Source organism: Galleria mellonella, unplaced genomic scaffold, assembly GCF_026898425.1.
Source record: "Galleria mellonella isolate WM207_F2 unplaced genomic scaffold, CSIRO_AGI_GalMel_v1 utg56, whole genome shotgun sequence".
In the NCBI taxonomy this organism is placed as follows: Eukaryota; Metazoa; Arthropoda; class Insecta; order Lepidoptera; family Pyralidae; genus Galleria; species Galleria mellonella.
Genome location: NW_026442117.1, coordinates 1036945 through 1049819, shown reverse-complemented (window position 1 = coordinate 1049819; position 12875 = coordinate 1036945). Strand labels below are relative to the sequence as shown.

General features: G+C 36.6%; 1 long non-coding RNA gene across 2 annotated transcripts; it reads right to left on the bottom strand.

The window, feature by feature from the left end:
* Positions 1-3627: 3627 nt before the first annotated feature.
* On the bottom strand, positions 3628-11544 carry LOC128201607 (uncharacterized). 2 transcript variants are annotated; one of them, XR_008253329.1, is made up of 3 exons: positions 11366-11544; positions 4723-4985; positions 3628-3873 (listed from the first exon to the last, which is right to left on the bottom strand). It is a non-coding gene; the product is annotated as an uncharacterized LOC128201607 (long non-coding RNA). The 2 variants fall into 2 exon arrangements; XR_008253328.1 differs by lacking the exon at positions 11366-11544 and adding an exon at positions 7539-7706.
* Positions 11545-12875: the final 1331 nt, after the last annotated feature.

The window sequence follows — 12875 nt, the reverse complement described above, 5'->3', positions numbered from 1 at the left end:
ACCTCCCCCCCAAACTATTATTAATTTAATTAAATACACACATACGATATTTTCACTGTATCAATAAAAGTATTCAGGATTGTATCGGTACTGTATCGATAATCCCTAAACTAAGAAAATAAGTATTGTACATCAGTTATTCGACTAAAACGAAACAAAGGAAAAGGGTATGAATTATATTTTATTACACTTTAAGCAAATTTTGAGAAACAAATGGGGTGTCAATTTAAATTATACAGATAGAGCAACAAGTGTCAAATACGGGTCAAAATGTAATCAGCTAATTTGACGTTTGGCTGATTAAATTTGACACATTTTATATTAATACAAAATAAATCTTTCTCCTTTTGTATAGACACTCTATGAATGCAATCTAAAGTCGCCAATAATATTATCTTCAAATTAATGTGTCAGGCCACTCATTGTGGCCTACTTTTTTTGACTCAGAGATTTTAAAAATTATATATTAAATTTAATAAATAAAATATAATTTCTTTTGGTTTTTTACATGACTGTCGTAAAATCTTATGTTTTTAGGAATTAATAAACACTTATTTAAAAAATAACGCACAGCTATCATAATATGTTTTTTTTTTTTATAAATATAGGATACTTCATTTACGAATCTTTTTTTTTTTATGCAACTTAGAATGGCAAACAAGCTGACGGCCCACCTGATGGAAAGTGGTAACCGTCACCTATAGACATGAGCTGTACCATGGACATAACAGAATATACTGTTTCGCCCATGATACCCCCCATGCGTTGCCATTCCTAAGGACTCAGGTGTTATTCCTCTGTACCCAGTAAACTCACGCCATATCCCACCCTTCAAACCGAAATACAGCCATGCAAACACAACTGCTTCACGGTTGAAACACGAAGTAATTCTAAGTTGTATTAAAAAAACTACATTATATCACTCGCCCCAGTCCGCACAAAGTTTCCAATGCGCTTTCATCTCATCATCATCATCATATCAGCTATTAACTGGCCACTGCTGAACACAAGCCTCCACCATATAGAGAGATTTTGCCAATAGTTGCCACGCTTGGCAAGCAGGTTGGCAACCGCAGTTAGGCTTTGGTGATGATTTAAGAGGAACACTGCTGCCTGTCCCTTGACTATTAACCTCCTTTAGTTGCTTCTTACAACACCCACGGGATATATACAGCATATGCCAATAAGACATATACTACACAAGATGGGTCTATCTTCGGACACACTGTGCAGACTGTGCGGGGAGAAATCGGAATCCATGGAACACTTGATTGTGCAACTGCGATTCGTTGGTATGCGTATGAGTCTACTGGGAACGGCTTATCCGGAGCCAGGGGACTACAGATATCTTAAACCGCGGGATATCGTTAGGGTAACATATAGGATCTATGAAATTATGGTATAAGGCAGGGGGAAGTACAAAAGATCCGTATGGATCGACGTGCAACGACTTAGCTGACCCCATATGCGAAAATAAGATATGAAACACCCACGGGAAAGGAATCTAAGTTTACATGAAAAAAAAATATTTCGTCCTTCCCATCATAATTATCATCAGGGTGTATGTCTTTTAATAGATCGTATACAATACTTCCATAGTGAACTATATTTTCTTTTTTATTTTAATATTATTTTTTTTTTTTTTTTGATGGGTGAAAATGGTAAGGTAACCCCGCCTGCGCTAACGGGATACGCTGACGGAGCACCAGTGAAGGGTGATAGATGAGAAGGAAAACAGGCCAGTTAGCCCATCATGATGAATTCGTCAGGAATTAACCATGATAGTTTCCAGGGGGAACCGCGAAGAGGTCGACCTAGTTGGGTATATTGCTAGCAATGGGATTATTACTAATAATCCCTTTCCCCCAATTTATTTCTTATTGCATTCCATAATGTAATTAGTAGATAACATTCCAACTTCAATTATGGACCCTGTTGGGCACAGCCAGTACGAGAGAGGAGGACGACCCTTTTTTTTTCACTTCTAAAGTGAAAATAGTCTAAGAATCTGTTTAAATTTTTTCCAATAATTGAAATCGTAGGTACGTATTTCCTGTATTATTTTTATTATTATTCATTATTTATTATATATATATATATATATATATATATATATATATATATATATATATATATATATATATATATATATATATATATATATATAATATATATATAATGACGACATAACAGAGTATACTATTTCTCCCATGATACCCCCATGTGTTGCCATTTTTAAGGACTTAGGTGTTAATTATTTAAGTATTGGTGTGTATCTATTCATATTGTAATTGTTATTAGTATTTTACCATCATGTTCCACCGATTACATCGACAGTTTTATTAAATTGAAAAATTTCTTAACCTCTTGTAACAGCTTCTTTACATTACATAATAATAGATCGATAGATTTCAATTTAGATCTTTGAATAATATAAATGGCAAGATGAAAATAAAAAGTAACTATTACATGATTAGACATAAACTTTTATTATTGCTCATTTCGATCAATATGCGCATGCGCAGGTGTTATCTAACGCGATTCCCGTGTGCCCATTGATTTTGAACTGTATTAGAATGCCATAGTACTTCTTAAAGAAAATAATGTAAAATGTTCGGCGTACTTGAATGAACTATTCGAGAACTTTTAAATTTTTAAGCAAATTAAATTGTTTCAAATTTGAAATAAAACTTAAATGAATAATTAAAAAAATATCATCATATTGCAATAATTGCCACGCTTGGTAAGCAGGTTGACAACTGTATTTAGACTTTTGGTGATGATTTTAAGAGGAACAAGAGTCCTTATTAAAATCAATGGCTGGAGCCCCTTAATGATTGAGTCCTATATTCAACAGTGGTCAGTTAACGGCTGATAGAATGATGATGATTCCATTCAAAGGAAACTCAGAGAAAGATTCGATTTCAATAATATAATGAAATTTATTAATTTTTTAATTGATGTACCTTATGTTTTGTTTATTTATAAATATATCTTATGTCCATGGCACTGCTCATGTCTATAGGCGACAGTTACCACTTTCCATCAGGTGGGCCGTCAGCTTGTTTGCCGTTCTAAGTTGTATAAAAAAAAAATTTGAAGTAATTTAATCATTATGTGTAGTTTTTTTATTAATTAGTATTTTTGTTAATTTAATATCATTTAATAATTTAATTCTATTTTAATGTTTATCAAACACAAGGCACGCTGTGGTCGCCTATAAATGTAAGAACAGTTAGATCTAATCTACCAGTGTATTGTATTGAAATGTTTCGCTGTATCTTATGTTGGTGATCCTATAAATAAATATATATGGTATACTAGCTGACCCTGCAAACATTGTTTTGCCATATACATTATTTCTAGAAAATAGTTTTTTTTTTAGTTTAAACTAAAAAATAGCTAACACTATAAGTGTGTTAGGATGTCATTATGATTGAAAAAGGAATGAAGCGTTGTAAGCAATTAAAATATACTTTATTTATGTTAATAAATTAATCAAAATAACAAATACATATTAAATTACAATTATTGATAGCTATCTATACATCGATATTTTTTTTTTCTTTATATTTCTACTAATAATTATGGCAATTAAAAAAAAAAAACAAAGATTAATCTCTCAGCGCAATAAAGTGTTCAACATTTCCAATAATCTATAGACATTTTATTTTGTTTTTTTTTCGGTCCCGGATATTTTTTTTTTACAACACAGGGGGCAAACCAGCATGCGTCTCACCTGATGGTAAGTGACTACCGCCGCCCATGATCACCCACAACACCAGCGGCATTGCAGGTGTGCTGCCGGCCTTTTAAAAAGGAATATACTCTTTTCTTGAAGGTTATGTTGTCGTATCGGTGGAAATACTGCTGCTGGAAGGTTTAATTTCAGATTTATTACTTTATTAATGGTTTTTTTGTCTTATTTATATTATGCATGATTTTATAAACTATTTAGTTAGCTCTATATAAATATCTAGAGCTAACTAAACACTAGTATAGTATTACTTGCTAGCGTTTAGTTTTCACTTCCAATAACTTTACTACTGTATTCGAGGATTAATTGTCTCATTTCCTTATTTTTTTATTATACTTATATATTTGTTTACGCTTATACTTAATCCCTATCTGTGTTTCTAATTCGCTTCTATCTTTATATATAATCTATAATATATTATTTTAACATATATTATATAAGTAAAATTCAAAAAAATTCAAAATTCAAAAATCATTTATTCATGTAGGACATTTTAGCCGCTTATGAACGTCAAATTTTTACATTATAATTTTATTTTTTTCCCTATCGTCCAGTTCGGTAGGTAGGTATTGTATATATTTATAGTGTATGTATTTATGTAAAATTTTATTATATATTTTATCTAACTGTATATTTGTTTATGTATTAATAGTTGTAGCACTCCAGCTGCCCGCTAACGAAATGCTTTCTCTATGCTACTGGGTTGACTGGAAGAGATCTCTGTCAGAGATAAGTCCACCCTTGCTCACAACATTTATAAATACATTATTGTATATGTAACTTACAAGTGCAATAAAGAATATATATAGATACTTTATTCAAAAATAGTACAGAGTAGACAGTAATCCTGCCACTATGCCTGTTATAGATACTGTAACGTAATCTGTGACATAATTGGGCCAATTATACGCAATTATACGTTACTAAACCGATCGCAATGCGACCAAGCACGCGATATCACGTACCGTTTCCGTGTAACACTGGCGTGGCACATGTTCCGAATGTGATGCCAAGTGTATTATTAAGGAACTGTTGTATCCTGATCCTGATATTGTGGGGGGAATATACTCCTCCAGGTCGACCTCCGCGTGGTTCCACCTGGAAGCCATCGTGGTTAATTCTTGTGAAATTCGTCACGATGGGCTAACTGACCTGCATTCATCCTAACCTATCATCTTCCGCTGGTGTCTCGTCGGTGTATATCGATAGCGCAGGCGGGGTAACCATCCTACATAAAAAAAAAATCGGTACATATTATAAAAAAGGATTATGTATCCTTTGTAAACGCGTCGGCAAATTAACTAATAAATAAGTAAAACAGACTTTATCACAACCAAGCCTAAAGTACATTGTCAAATACTAACGCCTCTGTATAATTGCTTGGGCTGTCTATATTCACGGTTCCTATATTCGCGGTATATTTACAGAGCGTACACGCTTCGAATAAAGAGATTTTACTGTACAACATGTTTTAAAGTGTATATTAATTGTAATACTCAACAAACATACATACGTTGCAACATAGCGTAGTTGTGCTTACATGAATTATTCATACAAACTCACTAATTGATTAAGTAACTCGGTAAGTAGTTAGTGATTTAATTTGTTTTATTTGTAAGACACCCACAACCTTAATGAGAAATGAAATTTCACTGCTGCCTTAAATATCTCAATGACATCCTTTCCCTGGTAACATTAATATTAAAATATGTTTATTCCCCATACAAATGTATTCTCCTTTTTTTTTTATACAACTTAGAATGGCAAACAAGCTGACGGTCCACCTGATGGAAAGTGGTAATCGTCGCCTATAGACATGAGCAGTACCGTGGACATAATACTCGTAGAGTATACTGTTTCGCCCATGATACCTCCCATGTGTTGACACTCCTGGACTCAGGTGTTATTCGTCTGTACCCTGTAAATTTACTGCCATATCCCACTATTCAAACCGTAACACAGCCATGCAAACGCAACTGCTTCACTGTAGAAACACGAATTAGACAGAGGTGCCCAAACATTCGACTTTTGTACAAAGTCTCCCTCAAATTTTTTCCCTCAATTTCTCCCTGGATAATGACACTAGAATGTAACTCTAACTGTACAAACACAGACTGTACAAAAGTCGTCTGCTCATGGTAAATACTGATGGTACCATGAAGATTTTTATACAACTTAGAATGGCAAACAAGCTGACGGCCCACCTGATGGAAAGTGGTAACCGTCGCCTATAGACATGAGCAGTACCATGGACATAACAGAGTATACTATTTCGCCTGGTTCCCCCTGGAAACCATCGTGTTGAATTCCAGCTGTATTCACCATGATGGTCTAACTGACCTGCCTGGGGGGAAAGAGATTGTTAGTAATGGGGTCTAACTGACCCATTGCTAGCAATACACTCTATCAGGTCGACCTCCACGCGGTTCCCCCTGGAAACCCTCATGGTTAATTCTAGTGGAATTCGTCATGATGGACTAACTGACCTGCTTTCATCGTCACTTATCATCTCTCACTGATGCCTCGCCAGCGTATACCGTTAGCACAGGCGGGGCTACCATTCCATTATCATTCATAAAAAAATTGTTACTCATTCTAAGCAGATTCTGATTATTTTTTTACAACCGTTAAAATTTACTACCGTGTTGATCTCATACAAATTAGTCACGAAACCTGTTTCTCTTTTGTGGAAGAAAATCTAAAAAAAAATATTTTAAAAAACTAAACACGATCGTTCATTCATTCATACATTTGAAACCGAAGCCACAAATGTCTTCCATTCGGATATTTATTTTGTCATGATATCACCGAATTTTAGTCTTTATTTCATTAGGCATAAGACCTCAAACGAATATCCGAAAGTGTTTTGTTTATTTGTCCGTTATATTTCGCCTAACTTTCGCTGCGCGAGCGCCGATGTCAAGGCCGTCCAAACTAGACTATATAATCTGTAACAGTTTGTCGTATCCCACATCGGATGTTAAGCTGAACACTTTTCAAGAATACACAATTAGATTTTACTATAAAAATTGTAACCGTATAGCAGTTGTGTTTGCATGGCTGTGTTTCAGTTTTAAGGATGGGATATGGCGTGAATTTACAGGGTACAGAGCAATAACATCTGAGTCCTCAGGAATGGCAACGCATGGGGGGTATCATGGGCGTAACAGTATACTCTGTTATGTCCATGATACTGCTCATGTTTATAGGCGACGGTTACCACTTTCCGTCGGCTTGTTTGCCATTCTAAGTTTTATAAAAAAAAAAAAATTGTAAACACAAACGTAACAAATTTAATGGAAAATACATACACACATAAATATATACACAAGAATTAAGAAATATGTAATCGTCATCACATATCAGCCTTTAACTGTCCACTGATGAACATAAACCTCCCTCTAGGGGGTTTTGCCAGTTGTTGCCATGCTTGGCGGGCGGATTGGCAACCGCAGTTAGGCTTTAGAGATGCTTTAAGATTTCGCTGTTGCCCATACCTCGCCCTCCCTTACGCCTTCTTACAACACCTACGGGGAAGAAAAGGATCGTTATACAAACCCCCCAAGGGGGAGGCTTATGTTCAGCGGTGGACAGTTAAAGGCTGACATGATGATATGGCAAACAAGCTAACGGCTCACCTGATGGGATGTGGTAACTGTCGATTAAAGACATGAAAATACCACCTTATATACTGATGGCCTTCGTAATGCAGTGGTGAGCGCGTCGCTAATGAGGTCCCGGTTTCGATTCCCGGTCGGCTCAATTTAGGTAAAGGATTTACCTAAATTGGTTGTACCCCAAAACATTTATTGCCTGATTCCTCATATCATATCCATGAATTGATGTGATTGTCCACTGCTGAACATAAGCCCACCCCCTAAGGGGGCTTATGTTCATGCGGCTCACCAGATTGTTACCTCGAGCAAAGTCATACAGTGTTTTAAGTTGTTGTAATCTATGAAACAGACAGATACTTGGTTGAATTACTAGTTTTATTAATAGATCGCTTTAATTTCTGAAAGGGCGGAGTTCGTGACACAGCAAGGCCGCGCCGGGTCCGGTTGTCTGTCCGTCTGTGTCCGCCATGCGTCATTAACTCAACTGATTTAGCATTCATTATAAACATGTTTGTCTACAGTATAATATGTTTCAAATATATTATTTATAAAGCTAATGCGATTTGTAGAGTGCCTACTTAGTTTTTTTTTTTTATTTAAGGTATACCCTGCCTAAAGGAAATGCTATTATTTCAGTATTTATGTATAACTAGCGGCCAGTCCCGGCGTCGCACGGGTGGACATATTTACATTTTAAAAAGTGGCCATTAAGGCTGCACACGCGACGGAAACTTAAAAATGGAGTAACTTCTCCCGTTTTCTCAACATTTCCCTTCACTGCTCTGCTCCTATTGATCGTAGCGTGATGAAAAGTATACTATAACCTGCCCAGGAGTATGAAGAATAATTGTAATAAGTTTCATTAAAATCCGTAGTAGAGTAGTTTTTGTTTCTATAACGAACATACAGACAGACAGACATAAATTTTACTGATTGCATTTTTGGCATCAGTATCGATCACTAATCACCCCCCGATAGTTATTTTGGAAATATATTTCATGTACAGAATTGACCTCTCTACAGATTTATTATAAGTATAGATTTATTTATTTAACTCTTTATTGCACCATAGACAAAAATATACAATGACAATTTAACAATTACCAGAAGGAGACTTTGTACAAAAGTCGATTGCTTGGGTACCTCTGTCCCATTCGTGTTTCATCCGTGAAGCAGTTGTATTTGCATAGCTGTGTTTCGGTTTGAAGGGTATCCCACCCTTTTTTGAAGGGTGGGATATGGCGTGGCGTTTTAAGGAATTTACGCGCACGTAATACCTCTGGTATTGCAGGCGTTCATAGGCTACGGTAACCACTTATCAACAGGTAAGCCGTATGCTTGATTGCCACCTCAGTGGTATAAAAAAATATTTATAATTTTTTAAGCACACTAAAAAGAGATAAAAAAAAAATTAATAATCCTAAATACCTAAGTAGGTATATCTTGTACAGTTCAGTTTTGTTTAGTACACGGCCGCAGACTGCGTCCCTCGCTCGTGCTTCCCACGGTCTGTCGCCTTGCTTTTTCTGATAACACTATCTGATCGTGCCATAGCTGCAGAGCTGAGTGTAGAACGCAATTTCGTGACGTGTGTGTGTGTGTGTGTGTGTATGTGTTTTTAATCATTTTTAAATAAAACATAAATATTCCAAATTCATACACTAATTGTGTAATCAATAATTTTATAAGCAATAAAATACCTTTAACAATACTAAAACAATTTTCAAAGTCGATGTTTCCCAACATGGGGCCCACGCCCCACAGGGGGTTAATTTGATAGTTAAGGGAGGGCAATTAAAAAATAGACTCGAAGAGATTTTAACCCTCTCGCTCCGGGCCAAATTTAACAAAAAAATGTAATATAAAAAAATACTGTAAATATTTATTAGGTATAATTTCGTTTGACGTTACCAAAACATCAACTGGGCGATTAGAGTCGTCAAGTAAACTTTGTCGGGGAAAATTATGTATGGGGGCATTAAAATTTTAGAAACGTTCAAGTGGGACTTGACACAAAAAAGGTTCGGAAACACTGGTCTAAATGCTATATATACTTTAAATTTTATGTTTAGACGCTGTTTAATAGTTTATACTTTTTTTTTCTTTTTATACAACTTAGAATGGCAAACAAGCTGATGGCCCACCTGATGGAAAGTGATAACCGTCGCCTATAGACATGAGCAGTACTATGGACATAACAGAATATACTGTTTCGCCCATGATACTCCCCATGCGTTGCCATTCCTGAGGACGCAGATGTTATTCCTCTGTACCCTGTAAATTCACTGCCATATCCCACCCTTCAAACCGAAACACAGCCATGCAAACACAATTGCTTCACTATTGAAACACGAATGGGACAGAGGTATCCAAGCAATCAACTTTTGTACAAAGTTTCCCTCTGCAAATCCATTATTTATATAATTAAACCTGTTGAAAAAGCAACAGCTGAGTTTTTAGCCCATTATTGGCTGAAATTGCGTTCCGAATGGGCAGTAATGAAAAAAAATGCTATTCAAAAATGCTTGAATGATAATATTTCTTCTCTGAAAATAGTTTGTACTCTGGGTACTAAGCAACTGATAAACCACCAGAGGGAGACTTTGTACAAAAGTCGATTGCTTGGGTACCTCTGTCCCATTCGTGTTTCAATAGTGAAGCAATTGTGTTTGCATGGCTGTGTTTCGGTTTGAAGGGTGGGATATGGCGTGAATTTACAGGGTACAGAGGAATAACACCTGAGTCCTGAGGAATGGCAACGCATGGGGGGTATCATGGGCGAAACAGTATACTCTGTCATGTCCATGGTACTGCTCATGTCTATAGGCGACGGTTACAACTTTCCATCAGGTGGGCCGTCAGCTTGTTTGCCATTCTAAGTTGTATAAAAAAACATAATTGAATACTTTTTCTGTCTGTTACCTCATAACGTTGTCAGTTATTAAACCGATTTGGAAATTTCTTTTTTTTATCTGAAAGGTTGTACATATAGATTGGTCTCATTGCAATTTTGTCAAAATTGATTTACTGGTACAGTTTTGAGGGGGGAAAGGGATTGTTAGTAATGGATACTGAGAATCCCATTGCTAGCAATATACCCAACCAGGTCGACCTCCTCGCGGTTCCCCCTGGACACTATCATGGTTAATTCCTGATGAATTCATCATGCTGGGCTAACTGGCCTGTTTTCATTCTCATCGATCACCCTTCACTGGTGCTCCGCCAGCGTATCCCGTTAGCGCAGGCGGGGTTACCATACCATTTTCACCCATAAAAAAAGTACAGTTTTGAAGTCAAAATTTTTTGCTATGTAATGATTTTGAATTGAACACAATCTTTAATCATTAATTATTTTTTTTATAACACGGGGCAAACAAGCATGCGGCTCACCTGATGGTAAGTGACTACCGCCGCCCATGATCACCTGCAACACCAGCAGCATTGCAGGTGTGCTGCCGGCCTTTTACATACATACTTATACGTAGAAAACGCTTAGATTAATTAAAACAAACATACTTGGGAATTCGAAGTAATCGTAATTCAAGGTTAATACTGAAACACTTTCTGAATGTAATTATTAACAAACCGAAACAATAGATTAATCGAACCTTTATTTGTACCACTATTAGATTTTTTTTTAATGGGTGAAAATGGTATGGTAACCCCGCCTGCGCTAACGGGATACGCTGGCAGAGCACTAGTGAAGGGTGAAAGATGAGAATGAAAACAGGCCAGTTAGCCCATCATAATGAATTCATCAGGAATTAACCATGATAGTTTCCAGGGGGAACCGCGAGGAAGTCGACCTGGTTGGGTATATTGCTAGCGATGGGATTCTCAGTCTCCATTACTAACAATCATTTTCCCCCCACTATTAGATATTAGTAGATTGTTTATATTCGGGTCAGTTATTCGTTTGTTTCCAAGTTCACCATTTAAAAAAAAACTGTTTGTTGCCATCGAAGATTAGCACAAAACTTAATTAACTTACAGTTCACGGTTTTAATAGACCTTCGTCTGCCTGTTACTCCTATTTTATCTATTCTCAAGTTCTTCAAGTTCAAACTAATCAATACCCAAAATAAATACAAACAATGTCGTCCAACGCACAAACAATATTTCACATTCAACCAATGGATTCTTACGATAGCCGCAGAGCCGAAACGAATAACCTAGCCGCGAGTCGCATCGTAAGTTGTACAAAGCCAATTGCTCACATACGCACGGCGTACGCCAATTTAAACTTTATTGTCTGCACGTTACAGATTATAAAAATAACGTTCACTTTTTAAATAGTTGTCAAACATGCGCAGTGTTGCCACAGTCCGCGCAGTGTTCCAGATATGTCAAGGACTACTGTTTTGCAAAAATACTTTCTTTCAATACAAATGTTAAAAGGACGAATTGAATTAAAAAAAATTGGTGTTTTCGCGTATGCGCGAATGGTCACATGGGATAACAGAAGCACCTTATTGAATATTGAAAAGGTATTAAGGAAAAAACCGTATATTGCGTGTGTGTACGTTTTTATTCTTAATGGATAAACTACATTTAAATACGATAATCCAAGTTTCGTTGTTCTTATATTTGACTTATTATTAACTCTAACACTGGCTGTTGACAAATATACCTACGTTTATGAAAAAGTGTAATTTTGCGCGGGAATTTCATATTTTTTTTATATCAGCAGTTACCTGTCCACTGTTGAACATAGGCCTTTCCCATAAGAGAAATTTTGCCAGTAGGTGTCATGCTTGGTATTCGGCTTGGCAACCGCAGACATGTGGCGGGAAGGGATTGTTAGCAATGGAGTTTGACAGCCCCATTGCTAGCAATATGGCCTATTAGGTCGACCTTCACGTGGTCAGCAGGAACCATCGTGAACAACTCTTGTTGCATTCGTCACGATCATCTAACTGACCTGCTTTATCCTCATCTATCATCTTTCACTAGTGCCCCGGTGTATACCGATAGCGCTAGTAAGGTAGCAATGGTAACCCCGCCTGCGCTTTCGGTATACACTGGTGGGGCACCAGTGAAGGATGATAGCTGAGAATGAAGCAGGTCAGTTAGCCCACTTTAACGAATTTATATTTTTTATTGGCCACTCTGTCCCATTGGTGTTTCTACCGTGAAGCAGTTGTGTTTGCATGACAGTGTTTCAGTTTGAAGGATGAGATATGGCAGTGAATTTATAGGGTACAGAGGAATAACATCTGAGTCCTCAGGAATGGCAACGCATGGGGAGTATCATGGACGAAACAGTATACTCTGTTATGTGCATGGCACTGCTCATGTCTATAGGCGACGGTTACCACTTTCCATCAGGTAGCCGGACAGATTGTTTGCCGTTCTAAGTTGCATAAAAAAAATTGTTTGTATCTATCATCGTACTCGACGTTACATTCCCAGATGTCGTCGTTGCTACACGGACAGCTACTTTAACATTTAATTAGCCAAGTTGCAATTAATTCCATATTTAGATACCTAATTGTATTCAA